The sequence below is a fragment of the Xiphophorus maculatus genome, chromosome 4 (assembly GCF_002775205.1).
Source record: "Xiphophorus maculatus strain JP 163 A chromosome 4, X_maculatus-5.0-male, whole genome shotgun sequence".
Classification (NCBI taxonomy): domain Eukaryota; kingdom Metazoa; phylum Chordata; class Actinopteri; order Cyprinodontiformes; family Poeciliidae; genus Xiphophorus; species Xiphophorus maculatus.
The window spans coordinates 4869714-4883058 of NC_036446.1; the positions used below are offsets into that span (position 1 = coordinate 4869714).

Here is a 13345-nt window from a genome sequence, read left to right on the forward strand (position 1 = left end):
ATAAAATACAATAAGTAAAAATGTTCCCAGTTTTTATATGTGCACCTCCCTTTTATAAAAAATCACAAAATGGAAATTCAGAGGATCCTTTCATACTAAGTTGCATACCTAAAAATATATTGTGATTAAGCAGATGTATTTATATGAACGGCCTTGCATCTGGCTACATGCGTTATGGCTTGTGGTTGGAGGACTTTCCGACTGCAGGCCTCTGAAGCACAGCTGCCTCTATAAATACAGTACAGAGCTTTACATAAATGTGGTCGTCATTAATGTGGAAAGCTTTTCTGTAGCACCGACTCATATTTAGTGTAACTCACAAATAGCCTCGTCTTAAGTTACAGCTCATCAGCCAGCGCAGTTGTTCACAAACTGATTTTTTATTTAAGGATGCATAATTATAGAAATAAATCATTCCAGCACTCCAACTGATGAATTCAGTCACATAAGGAAGAGTTCAGGGGGCTACATATCTAAAACTCTGCTACTTTTCAAGTTATGGAAAAAACCATGTCTGCGGGAAATACAAATATACAAAAAAAAAAACGTTCTGTGGGGTGTGTCCAGTTTAGTTGTTAAATAGCATTCATAGCAGAGGTGGAGTTTTCTTAGCATGGGCCATATAACTTGCAATTTCTTAGTTTATTACAACTTCATTGAAGGGAACTTTCTGCATCTAAAATACCAATTTATCACAATCTGATACAAGCTACTAGCATTAGCTTATGTATTTATTATTAAAAGTAATGGCTAGTAGGTATAGCTAATCAGCAGTAGGTTTTTTAGTGGTTTTATCTGAACAAAGTGACACAAATAGCTATTGTTTTGTCACTCAGATATAACATTTCTTATTTTGGTCAATTGTGCAGCTGAAAAAAGAATGTTATGTAAACCAGATATTATTTATTATGAGAATATTAACATGTGACGTCAAGGACAACTCCAAGATTCTTCATGTTGTCACTGGAGGTCAATTCAATGCTAATCAGTGACTAAAGAGTTTGTTTTTCAGGAGCAACTCTGTGGAGAGTTATCGCTAACCTTTAAGTGATGTTCTAACATACAAATCACATATAGGCTATTATTTGACTGTCTTGAGCTTTTGCTAGATTTTAGCCTATCTGTACAACTGTAGAGAAATATATTTAACTTCTATATTTGCTGTAGTACAGCATATATGTTGATCATAGCATGACAGTAGAGCTTCAGTAACAAGTTAACTACTACCCTACTTCTGCAATATTTAGTTTTTTGTGTTTTTATTTAAATGTCCCCCTATTATGTTTCTCTTATTACTTCCTGTTATTACTCTATTATTTTTTGTGTATTCCTGGTTTGTTATACAGGTGCACTACCTCATGCAGTACATAAACATGCAAGATTGACTAGTAATTCTAAATAAACTGTTGGTATAATTTTATGTGTTTGAACTCAGGCAGACTGACAGCTTTGTTAGGGTCCACCATGCTTTTTTAAACACTTGTACTGATAGGCTCCAACAAACTTAATCAACCTGCACAAAATTAATTGGTTCAATTGGCTATGAATTTATATCTCATCCTATAAATAAACACATAATTAAATAAGCCATCAAGGACCTTGAGCATGTGACTGAGTCCCAGATGTACGTCATCTTAATTTCAGCTTGGAATCACCGTGCATATTATTTCAAACTATTTACTGCAAAAATGTCCAAAAGTATTCAAAGACACTAAAAACAGCAGGTGGCAGAGAGAAAAAAAGAAGAGGAGATGAAAGAAAATAGAATGGGGGAACATCAAAAGAAAAAGTGAGCATGATGGAGCAAGCCTTGGGGAGAGGCAATTAAACACCCCCCCTGTCGCACGCACACACACACACTGAAAGTGTGTCAGTCATGTCAGAGAGGAGGGCAAACCCCTGTTGGAGATTAATTACTCCGTGCCATTCACCAGGAGAATTTGGGAATTTTTCTCCTTTTTCCCATTTAGTACATTGCACCTCTGCCCCAGGGATGCTCAATGCTACATGTGCAGAGCTCCCACAAAAAATCCACAGGTTCCTTTTTCAATGACTGCGAGGAAAACAGATGCTATGTTTAAGTTTAAATGTAATCAGAAGAAAATAAGTTGATAACACTGCTCTTACTTATGTTAGTTTTGAACTTTGGCTCAATGGAATCCAAGTACAGGCACAGAGGTCTTTTTTTCTTTGTTTTTGCATTTTCTAGTTTTAATTCAAAACAAAATGCATTTTGTGACACATTTTTTATTTATCAGTCTATTTTTAACTAAACAAATCTAACTGAACTTAAGCCACACTCATAAACCCACATCCATTAATTTACAAATATACAGTAACCCCTCCATGAAGTCATAGGACACATGAAATCACAAAGAGTCAGTGAATCCTTTATATCGCCTAAATTCAGCAGTCAATTTTTTACAGATTCAGTAGCAAAATTCCTCCAAACTTCATGTGGCTTTGGCTAAAGAATAGTGTGTCGAGGGCATTACTGACTGGATTTCAGTCTGGTATTCAACTAGATCAGTCTAGGTTTGGTAGTTGTCAAATTACACTTAAATCTGTCTCCAGATGTTGGGATTACAGAAACGTAACACTAAGACATTCTGGACAATTTCATGCTCCCAACTATGAGGAAACTGTTTGAAGATGTAATGTGAAAAAAGTGTTTCCACTGCAATTTGGCGAAATAAACCAATTTCAATACAGCCAAAAAAACACCTCATCCTAGTGCCAAAACATTTGATGAAAAAACAAGTTTTTTTTTCCAAATTGCCGTGTTTACATAATGCAAAATTATTTTCAAAATGTCAAATTGCACAATTATATGATCGGTGGAAACACACCTACTGATACCGTAGAATATAGAGCTCTATATAACGCCTTAGCATACAACATCTATTTAAACAATTGTATATGAACTTCTTTTCCAAGGCTACGTTAGTGTGAAACACATTCTTTACTAGAACATTACAACACAAAATGTGAAATCTTAGCAGTGGAGTGTGACTGAAAATATTTTACTGTTAAATTTAAAAATAAATCAAAAAGTGCTCCAATCATTGGGGTTGAAGTCTTGGATTCCAAAGTTTCTGGAAAGAGGCTTCACACACACACACACACACACACACACACCCACACACACACACACACACACACACACACATAGCTTGTGACCTTATCAACCCCAGGTCACACAACATGAGAGCACCAGTATATTTCTCCTCCTCCTGCTCCTTCCTTGTTACCTTATTGTTTGAAGTCTACACCTCCTTTCCATACAGTAAGGAATCATTTGCAGGTGGTATTAAACCTGTCAGCTCATATCGCTGCACAATAAAGCTGGCCCAAGGCCAAACATGTGTGGGTCTCTTTGTGTGTACATGATTGGAGCTCATATGTAAGGTAGCAGCGAGGATATGAGTTAGATACACTTCAGCACAATGGTGCTTTGTGAGCGTGTCAGACAGGAATGTGTATGATGAGATGGATAAACCATGCCAGAAGCAGCTCTGAGTCAGGGATGAAGTTTGCTTTCATAGTTCTGTTTTTCTCTTTGTTTCTCTCTTTTTCTTCCAGGATTTTCTCTGCCTTTCGTCCACCACTTCTTTATTTTTAAGTTAACTTTTCTCATTCGCTGTCTCTCCTTTTTTATCCCTTTATGTGCCCTCCACCATCGAGAAGGAATGTGACCTGTGGAGAATTGTAGAGCAACATTGGAGTATGATGTTACAGCTTTGACAGATATCCCCACAAGGGCACATAAAGGTGGAGGGAGCTATTATGTTTAGAGCCCCGTGGAAGCTATTTTGAAACTCAAAGCTTGGTTTGAGTTGTTGGGGCTTTACCAGCTAAACATTTGAGAAAAAAAATTACTCAAGATGCATTTCTTCTATAATAAGAATTTAAGAGGGAAAAAACATTATTTTGGTGGGACGGGGAAATAATCATTCTTTGAAAATCTTCTTGCAATAATTTGTACTAACATGGCGCTTTTTAACACTCAAGTACTTTTGCATGATATATTTCTTTTGACAGGTGAGTTTAAGCTTTTAAAGAATACAGGTTGATGTTAACCTCTTTTTCATCAATTTCTCTCAACACAGTGAAGAATGAGAACTTGTTTTGCATCAGCTCCAGAAAAATACAAAACTCTAAGTGGCAGAGCAATTTATTTCCCCAATTTTCTCAAAGTATTTTGGCAAGAAGAAGATACAAAACCTGACTGTATCGTAGCAGCGTCTTAAAGGAGCACAGGCACTCAGGCATGGCAAACCAAAACAAAAAATAATGTGCCAAACCATGAGGGACATGTGCAGCTGTAAATACACCTCTGACATTATGGCCACCATTTTGTGTTTTTGTACTAGTGACTGTATAATTCCATTTAAACTCAATATTTTTACAGCTGGGCTTCACCACACGTCACTTCTTATAAAGCAGCAAATGATGTCACCAAATCCCAACCTGGACGTTTTGCTAAAGAGATTACCAGTTATTCTCATTACAGCAGCTCTCACTAATTTTTTTATTGTTCAGATAAACATTGAAGATTAACATTGAAGTGCGGTTCTATGGAACTTTTGTCATTTTTCAGTGTCTTACCTGCAATAGATGCCTGTTCAAATAATTTGAATTAACAGAAAGAGAGCTGGATGAGAGAGTTTTGGTAATGACTAGCTGGACTGGATTCAAAGGCAGATTTCTGCATTAACGGAACAACGTAGATCCCTTCAAAAACAAATCCTTTAAACTCTATTTTATGCATCGTTCAGTCACATCATGTCTTCCAAGTGAAAGACATTATGTTGCAGTGTATATTGAATTATTTTAATATGTTTAATTATTAATATGTTAATTAATATATTAATAATTATTATCAACTATTAACAATTATTATTTAAATAAATTATATTCACCCCTTGGATGTTTTATTTTTTTCATTGCTTTTACAAATCAACCATACTCAACATTTGGCTTGTCCGATAAACAAATTGCTCCTTAACGTGGAAGTGAAAACTGATTTCTACAAAATAATAATTAAATAAAAACATAAAACATTAAAAAGCAATCGCATTAACATTCACCCCTTTTAAAATGGCTGGCTTAATTCAATTGGATTAGAGGTCTAACTAATTGGTACTAGTCTCACAATGAGTGGAATGAAGATCACCTGAGTGCAGCAGTCTCTCAAGTCTCAAGTCATTGTAGTGTAAAGACACCTGCGTCTGGAAGATTCATTCACATATTCATTAGTGTTCCTGGCTATCATTACAGCATGAAGGCAAAAGATACTTTAAATAAATCAGATAAAATGCTATTGAAAAGTATAGGTAAGTTTAAAACCCCTTAACCTGCAGCAGAAGGCCCACGTGCCGATTTTCCATTGTACTTTCAGAAGGTGAGAGTTTAGGAATTTTAAGCTTGAAAAGGTAGAAGGTAAAATGAAAGCAGCAAAAATATTGAGGAATCCTGGAGGACTATTTGTTTCCATCTGCAAGAGATCATCTATTTTCCAGAAAGACAATGACCCAAAGCCTGCAACTAAAGCTACACAGAAATGATTTGAAGACAACAGGATAGGTGTTCTAGAGTACTTAAAATTATTATTTTTAAACTGAATGGGAACTCCAGAAGATAGACTTTGGTGTCCTTTAGCTCCTTTTGAATTGGGTGATGTGTTTAGGGTCCTCAACCATTTGGAAAATCCGTGTGTGGCTACACTTTAACTCCCAGGCTGTTGCTACAATATTTCCATATAATTTCCTTCATATTGTTCTATCTAACTTGTTCAGTGTACAGTTTCTGTTGCAGTAAAACAGACACCCCACCCTGTCACCTCTGCACTTCATAGGTTTTCAAGCTCTCCATTCTTTTCCCTTCAAATGTAATCATGGTCATCAGGATCAAATACTTTAATTTCAGCTTTATCAGACCACAGGACATATTTCCAAAAGTTAAGGTAATTGACTCTGATCCTGTTGAAATAATGTCTTCTTCTTCTTTGAGTGATTTTTCAACCCATGTTGGAACACGATGACACTTCTCATTATCTTCAGTCAACATCTCTACATGGCCTTTTGACTTTGTTATGTGGTTGATAAGTTTACTTCACACCAAAACACATGTACCCATAGCCTACAGAACTCATCTCCTCTTGACGGTTGCGATGGTGTTTATACTTGATCATTATGGTTTGGACAGTTTAACATGGCATCTGGAAATTGTACTAAAGGATGAATCAAACTGGCGGATCTGCTCAATTCCTTTAATACTATTTAATCAAATTTATTATCTTTGTTTCCATGATGTCAAACAATAAACCGTATGTTTGATGCGTTGCCCTAAAGTACATCCACATGTTTGCCTCCAGTTAACTAAAACATTGTGAACCTATCAAAAGTTCACAAAGCCAATTTTATCGTCATGGCCTTTACTAATGTTCTGGATTTAACGTCATAGCAATGTTAAGGTAAATAAACTTCTGAAGTGACAAACAATCCTCAAAAACAAAATGTTCTCATGAATATGGCAACTACCACATAGAAGGAGTTTTGGTAAATGGCCTAAAAAAGGAAATATTTAGTCAAGTTCAATCTCAGGAAGTGTGAAACTTGGCTATGTGTCTTTCTGTACAGTGTATCTGCATATGATATATTAAAGTATGACTGTTGAGATAGCTTCTATTCTTCAGCTACATTAATTAAGAAATAGAAATATATGTTTTATGGCTCTTGACGTGTGGTATGTATAACGTGGTGAAATTTTAAGTTTTGTTTTAAATACTGTGCTGCCATCATGTGGACATTGAGGAAACTGCACTTGGAAGGTAGATTTTATTTCTTTAATATGGGGCATTTTTGGCCAACTTTGCTTACTGAAAAAGATAAAATAAGATTTGTATGCGTACAACAAGCTCTATAAGTGTACAAGAAGGTTTTCAGGTGCACAACATAATTCACAAACATGTATAACACAATGCATAAATGCATAGCTCAGCATATATGTGTATGTGTAAATAGCTTCTCAAATGTACAGGTTTCAAGCCGCACACGTAGACTAGTTGTGACCCAGAGTCTGGAATAATGCAAGAAATGGATCAAGGCCTGCAGACCTCAAGTCCAACTGAATGAAACTGTGATCAACGGCAATGCATGCTCGTCTGCTCAAAGGTAACTCATCCCATTTTGTTCATAACGACACTAATAGTCAAATAAAAAACGGACCTCAAATACTCTGGTGCCATAATGTGGTGACTCCAAAAAAGAATTTTCTCTGATTGCACTCAGAATTTACTCCTCAAAATAGGTCAATCACCAATTTTTAAACTCTTAATTTTTTTACACTAGGAGTTTGTTAATTTTCTTCACACTTCAAACAAATCAAAGTATCTATTAAAGTTTAATTACTACATATTTAGCTAAAATCCTGTAGGTGGTGCCAGTGTATCAACAAAAATAATTCACGTCTTCAGTCAGACTTGCTCATAAAACATTTGCTTGGAACGTTTGTTCTAAATCAGTCAGATGACTCGCTAAGAATACAGAAGTTGACCAAGATATTGCATGTGGTGATTCGTCTTGTTAAATATGTCAAGGTCCTCGTGAAAGAGATTCTTTTTTCATCAATTGTGAAAATTAAATATTAATAAAGTAAATTTCATGTTGGTTAAGACATAAGTAGATACTTTGTTCCAAGACATACTGTATTTTAAATATTAAACTTTATTTCACACCCACAAAAAAATCTATATCAATTCTAAAATAATTTTTAAAAACAATCTACGGATACACAGTAGATTTAGAGCCTTACAGGTTTTGGACAAGACTCAGAATATTACAGACAAAATCTAATAAGCAAATTCACAATTTAAGTTAAAAAATCTTCCTGGAAGCAAACCTGAGATAAAAACTTCACACAAGCAAACCAAAAAAAGTAAAAAGTCCATAAAAACAAACAAACAAAAACAATTACCAAAGGAATCAGAAAAGGCAAAGTTGTTTCAAACAATCATATGACAAAAAAACATACCAATAAAAAGCACAAATACGGAATGTATTAGAAACACCATGACAGTCTTGCATTATGTCATCCATATATTTTCATTATTTACCCAGTGTTCTAAACTTACTCAAAAACAAATAAGAACGTAGCTTCTCTGTTTTATTTAATTCATGGGTTAATTCCCACTGGAATTAAGCTTCAACTGTTAGATATTTTACCTTTACATTTAGCTGACTTTGTCATCTACAGATTTTAGTTCATCTGTTGGGACATGTTCACTTCATCATCTCTTGTTAAAAGAAAGTCAAGGATTTGTGACAATAACACTGTTTGTTGTTTCTGAGCCTGGGTGTTCTTCCGTTTGGTCTAACATGTTGCTCTTCATGCTCATTGGCTCTTCCTTTGTTTAAAGTGCCCTGATGGAAGCAGATGGACGTTTCCAGTTTCTCAAACTAATATGACCTCTTGGCCAAAACTAACTACATAATCCAGGGAATAGTCACTTAACTGTTTAGCACCTTCATTTACATTCATAAATAAAATCATGTCTTGTAAGAAAATGTATTTTTCATTGAAGAGAAATTCAACAAAAAACATTTTATCTTTAAAAAAAAATCTCCTATTCTGGAGCATACTTCTAGATAGCCTTTTTTTAAATTAGAATAACCATAATAACATAAGTTGAGCCAACACAATTGCTTTACTTTGGAATAACCTTAATAAATTAAGTTGACATTTGCTTTAAATAGGAGTAACAGAATCACATGGTGCTGAAATAAAGCAAAGTAATCAGGTGGAAATCCTTTCCATAATTTTTTTATGGTCATCCAGAGTTATTTTTTTCAGTGTAAAATTTGATTTATATTGTAATAGTTTATGACTTGAAAATTATACTGACCATTAAAGATGTATATAAACACTTATATATTAAATGTTTGACTGAAATAGTGAAGAACTGTATGTCATAATCCTACAGTATCAGTATTCTGACTTCGAGATCATGAACATACTGTAATCTGCTCAAATGACAAGCTGGTATGTTTGTCAAAAATTATTATTTGCTAAGCTGTTTAAAACATTTTGAAAAGGAGGAAGAATTAAGAATAACATTTCCTTCCAGAACCCTTTTGTCATCCTGGGTACCATGGGTTTGCTCAGAATTTTTTTTGACTTATTTTTTTTTAACTGTGGTCATGCAAGTTCATGAAAGTCATGTTGTCTTTCTGGCTCATCTATTTCCTGTTCATAGCTGGCTGTTTGTCTGCACCTGCACTAAACAGGTTGGTTTACTTCTCTGAAATATGTTGTGCCTGTGTGCTTCCAAGAAATGTTGTATTCTAGCAGCTTGCTTTGCTTAGGTCATGTTAAGATATCTGCTTTTCTTGAAGTAAATCTTTTAAATGTGGACATTGCACTTCATCTGGGGTGAATCAAGCTACTTACTTCTTTAAGTCAAGTGTTTGTTTTATGTGTATCAAGTTACTGACAAGTTTTTATACCGATCACTGAACCTTTAAGTTCTCTTTTGCGTCATCACAAAACCACCAGGAGGAGAAACAAAAGGCGTGAATGTGGGGTTTTATTTTGGCACTTGTATTTGTTTTTTTCTTCTTCAACACATCCTGCAACACATACACTCCTTTCTGGCAGAGATGGTACGGTTTAGTTGTAGACATGAATTGTTTTTGTCTTCAAAGAAATGTTTTTTCTCATAATCAAGATGTACATTCTGTTCCAGAACTCAGATTGCTTCTCCCTCACGTTCCAGCCATCTAACTCTAATTTCCATTATCATTCACATTAATGACCTTTTTAATGAATTAATAAAGTTTACATTTTTTTTTAAATGCTAATATTTAAATGTATACAAAACATTTTGGATGATAAATATGGTGCTTTTGAAATGGTTACTACGCTTCTGATGTTCCAGGTTCAGAAACAAAACAACTAAAACAAAACAACAAGCAAATGTTCCCGTTTTTCGGCGATGTATTAACATGGACCCATTTTTCCATTGTTAACTGTCTGATACATGATCATTCTACTTACAATTTAAGCCAATAGTTTTGTGGTAACAGCCCTAACAGTGTATTCTATCTTAAAAGTAAATAAAACTGTAGACTTAACGGGTTGCATTTTTGTAATATTCTAAACCCCTTGCTCTTCTCTTTCATTTATTCTCATATAGCAGGTCTAAAAGAAGCACACAGGAGCTACAGCTGCTCTTTGATCCTGATTTGCTTAGGAAGCAAATCAGCCTTACAGATGGTAGGAGGTCACATTTTAATGTTATGTCGTGTGTTTTTTTAATTTCCTAATTTTAAATTGCATAGTACTTTACTAAATAAGACAAAAAGAGTGACAAAAGAGCAAAGCTTGCTGAATTGTATCTGATTGTTCCGACAGATTATGGTGAAAAACCCGTCACACCTGTTTTACCTGACTTTGAAACTCCCTTTTGGCATGACTCAGAGGATTAAGACCACTTGGAGTAAAACATACAATAAGAATTAAACTTATTGTGTCATGCATATTTTGAACAAAATTACTTTCTTTTGTCAGTGAAGTCAGTTATTGCTCACATTTGAAACAACGTAATTTACTTAATTTATTTAGTTACTTCCCAGAATTTGTAGAAATGAAGTCATTGTTTAGAAAGCAAACGTTGTCTGTTTTGTTAACCGACATTGAATGACATTGAAATAGAAACTGAAAGAGGCTTACTCCTCATCATTACCTCTCTACACTGCAAAAACACACAATCTTACCAAGTACTTTTGTCTAGTTTCTAACACAAATGCCTTAGTACACTTAAATTAAGACACAACTGACTCAAAAGTAACTTATTAGCAAGATATAAAATCTTGTTTTTAGCAAATAATTCCTTAATACTGATGATAAAGTACTAGGCCCATGGCAGATTATTTCACTTATAACATGGGGGAATTGTCTTGTTATAAGTAAATTTATCTGCCAATAGAACTCTTACCTTTTCATCAATATTAATGAATTATTTACTTAGAGCATGTTCCTATATCTTGCTGAAGAGATACATGCAAGTTATTTTTGTTTTATTCCAAGTGTAATTTGAAATCTGCACTAGAAATAAGACCAAAAATACTTGGTAACATTTGGTGATTTTGCAGTCTAAAATAGTCAGCGTTGTTTTTGACCTTGTCTGCTTAAGGTGATGATCATGGCAATTAACGAATGCTTATATAATAACAGCAATGGGAAAGAATTAGGAAATTTATAACACATGGGCGTAAAAAGGCAATCTAAATACATTTGAACAAAGTTGAAAAATTAAAATAGCATAAAAAAAACCCATTCAAAACTGAAAAAAGTGCTTAGTTTTCATATTTCCTTATTAGTCAGCATGTATAATTGCAAAATATTACAAACTGGCTTATGACATCAGCTGTATGTGATAAAAATATTCTTGTTTTTTTGAAAGAGGCTAGTCTGTTGAAACCTAAGGCATTAGGTTCATCCTATTTTTTTGTTACTTAAATCATTATGAATTATGATGTGCATTCAACTAGTCACATGCTGCTTGTTTAAATAATGACAGTTGTGTTAGATATACTCCACTGTTGATCAAAAGTTGCATACATCAAATATTTAGATTTTAATAAGACATTTATTGTGATTCATAAAACCTTTTAGCTAAGAACTTTGTAATTTTAGTGTGTGTATAATTGCATTGTGTGTTTTACAGTAAATAAACAGAACAATCTTGTTTGAACATCGACTTCAATACATTTTGTAATTTCGTTGTTCACGTTTCACAGGGATTCTGGTCTTTTTAAGTCCCAGTTATATTTAACACAATGTAAAGATGCCCCTCTTTAAAAATGATCTGGTTTGTTGTGTGCACAAGCCTCTCCCCTACCCCCCATCTTTCAACACATCTACAACATTTCTTTTGTCCAACTATGTCATTAGCCAAATCAACAATGGAACAACCTACGTATTAATCAATGTGGGCTACGGGGCGTGACACTCATTCAGCAGTAAAGGTTTCTAACAGTTTTTAGACTTTCATCTTATAATTAATGGTTTTTAATTGAAGTATTATGTTATGTATAAATATGGGATTTGTTATTGAAGTCATTAAATTATGCTAAACTACCATAAATCAACCAGGTTTACCAACAAAGATTCTTTTGTAGATTATTCAGTAGATAATCTGTAGATAAAGTTAGAGGGATCAAATGACCAATGTAGTTACAATTAATCTTCTTTTAAATCATGTGAAGGCTTTTGTAGTTTAAAGTCGCAGTAGGGAGTTCTGAGAAAACAGTGGACTTAGCCTTACCATAAACAAGCACACCTTAGAGGCATTTGTCCCTTCGTGTCTGCAGCTTAAAACAAAAGAATTATAAAGTCATCGGGCTTCTGAGGAAACAAATCTCTTCTCTTGAACTCAAGGCTAAAGTAACCTCTTCAAATTAAGATTTTAAACTCACCTACACAAAAGGCTGAGCTCCAGGAGGTTGCCCCATGTCTCCCTAATCCAAGGGAGGTTCTCTGCTTCCTGTGGTCTGCCATTTCTTTGGGCTGACTAAACAAATTTTAAGTAACTCCACCGTCGAGGACATTTTGCTCTGGGAGACCCTACCAAGAGCCAAATCTGAGGATCACAGTTGGAAAGTAACTAGTTATGTTTACTCAATTACATTTACTTGAGTAACTTTTTTGGAAAAAAAAAAACTTTTAGGAGTATTTTTACTAAGCTGTATTTTTTACTTTTACTTAAGTAATTTTATTATGAAGTATTACTAATCTTACTTGAATAAAATTTCTGGATTCTCTACCCACTGAATGAAAAACAAATGTTTTAACCAAAATTTCACCAGACTTGCAGTTTTTATTAAAATGTCATAATCTTGAAAGAAAATGATTTTTATTTTTTGTTACTTATATGTATTATTGTCATTTTGATACTTAAAATACCAAAATTTCCACTTTACGGCTACTTTTTACTTTTACTTGAATAGAAATATGTTGAAGTGTCTCTACTCTTACTGGATTCTCTACCCACCTCTGTTAAGTATCATTGAGGTACACAAACCCCTCTACCATGTTAATGTTGCAATTCAAAGGAGGTGATAGACTGAAAAAAAAACAAACAAAAACTATGTATTGATGCCCCACACATGGAACTTGGTGTTTTTAGAACTTAATGGGAATGTAGAAGACAATGTTATTGGCCAAAACAGTGCCAACTGGACAAGTCACCATCAAGAGTAGGATATACAGAGGTGATGCTTCGTCTCTGCAACCATTCTGCATTGGTGAAAGAGTGGCAATGGATCTTGACCTCTTTATTGAA

At 34.3% G+C, this 13345-nt stretch overlaps 1 long non-coding RNA gene across 1 annotated transcript; it reads left to right on the forward strand.

The window, feature by feature from the left end:
• Positions 1-8841: 8841 nt before the first annotated feature.
• LOC102236371 lies at positions 8842-10873 on the forward strand. Its single transcript, XR_312877.2, has 3 exons — positions 8842-9287; positions 10196-10275; positions 10414-10873. It is a non-coding gene; the product is annotated as an uncharacterized LOC102236371 (long non-coding RNA).
• Positions 10874-13345: the final 2472 nt, after the last annotated feature.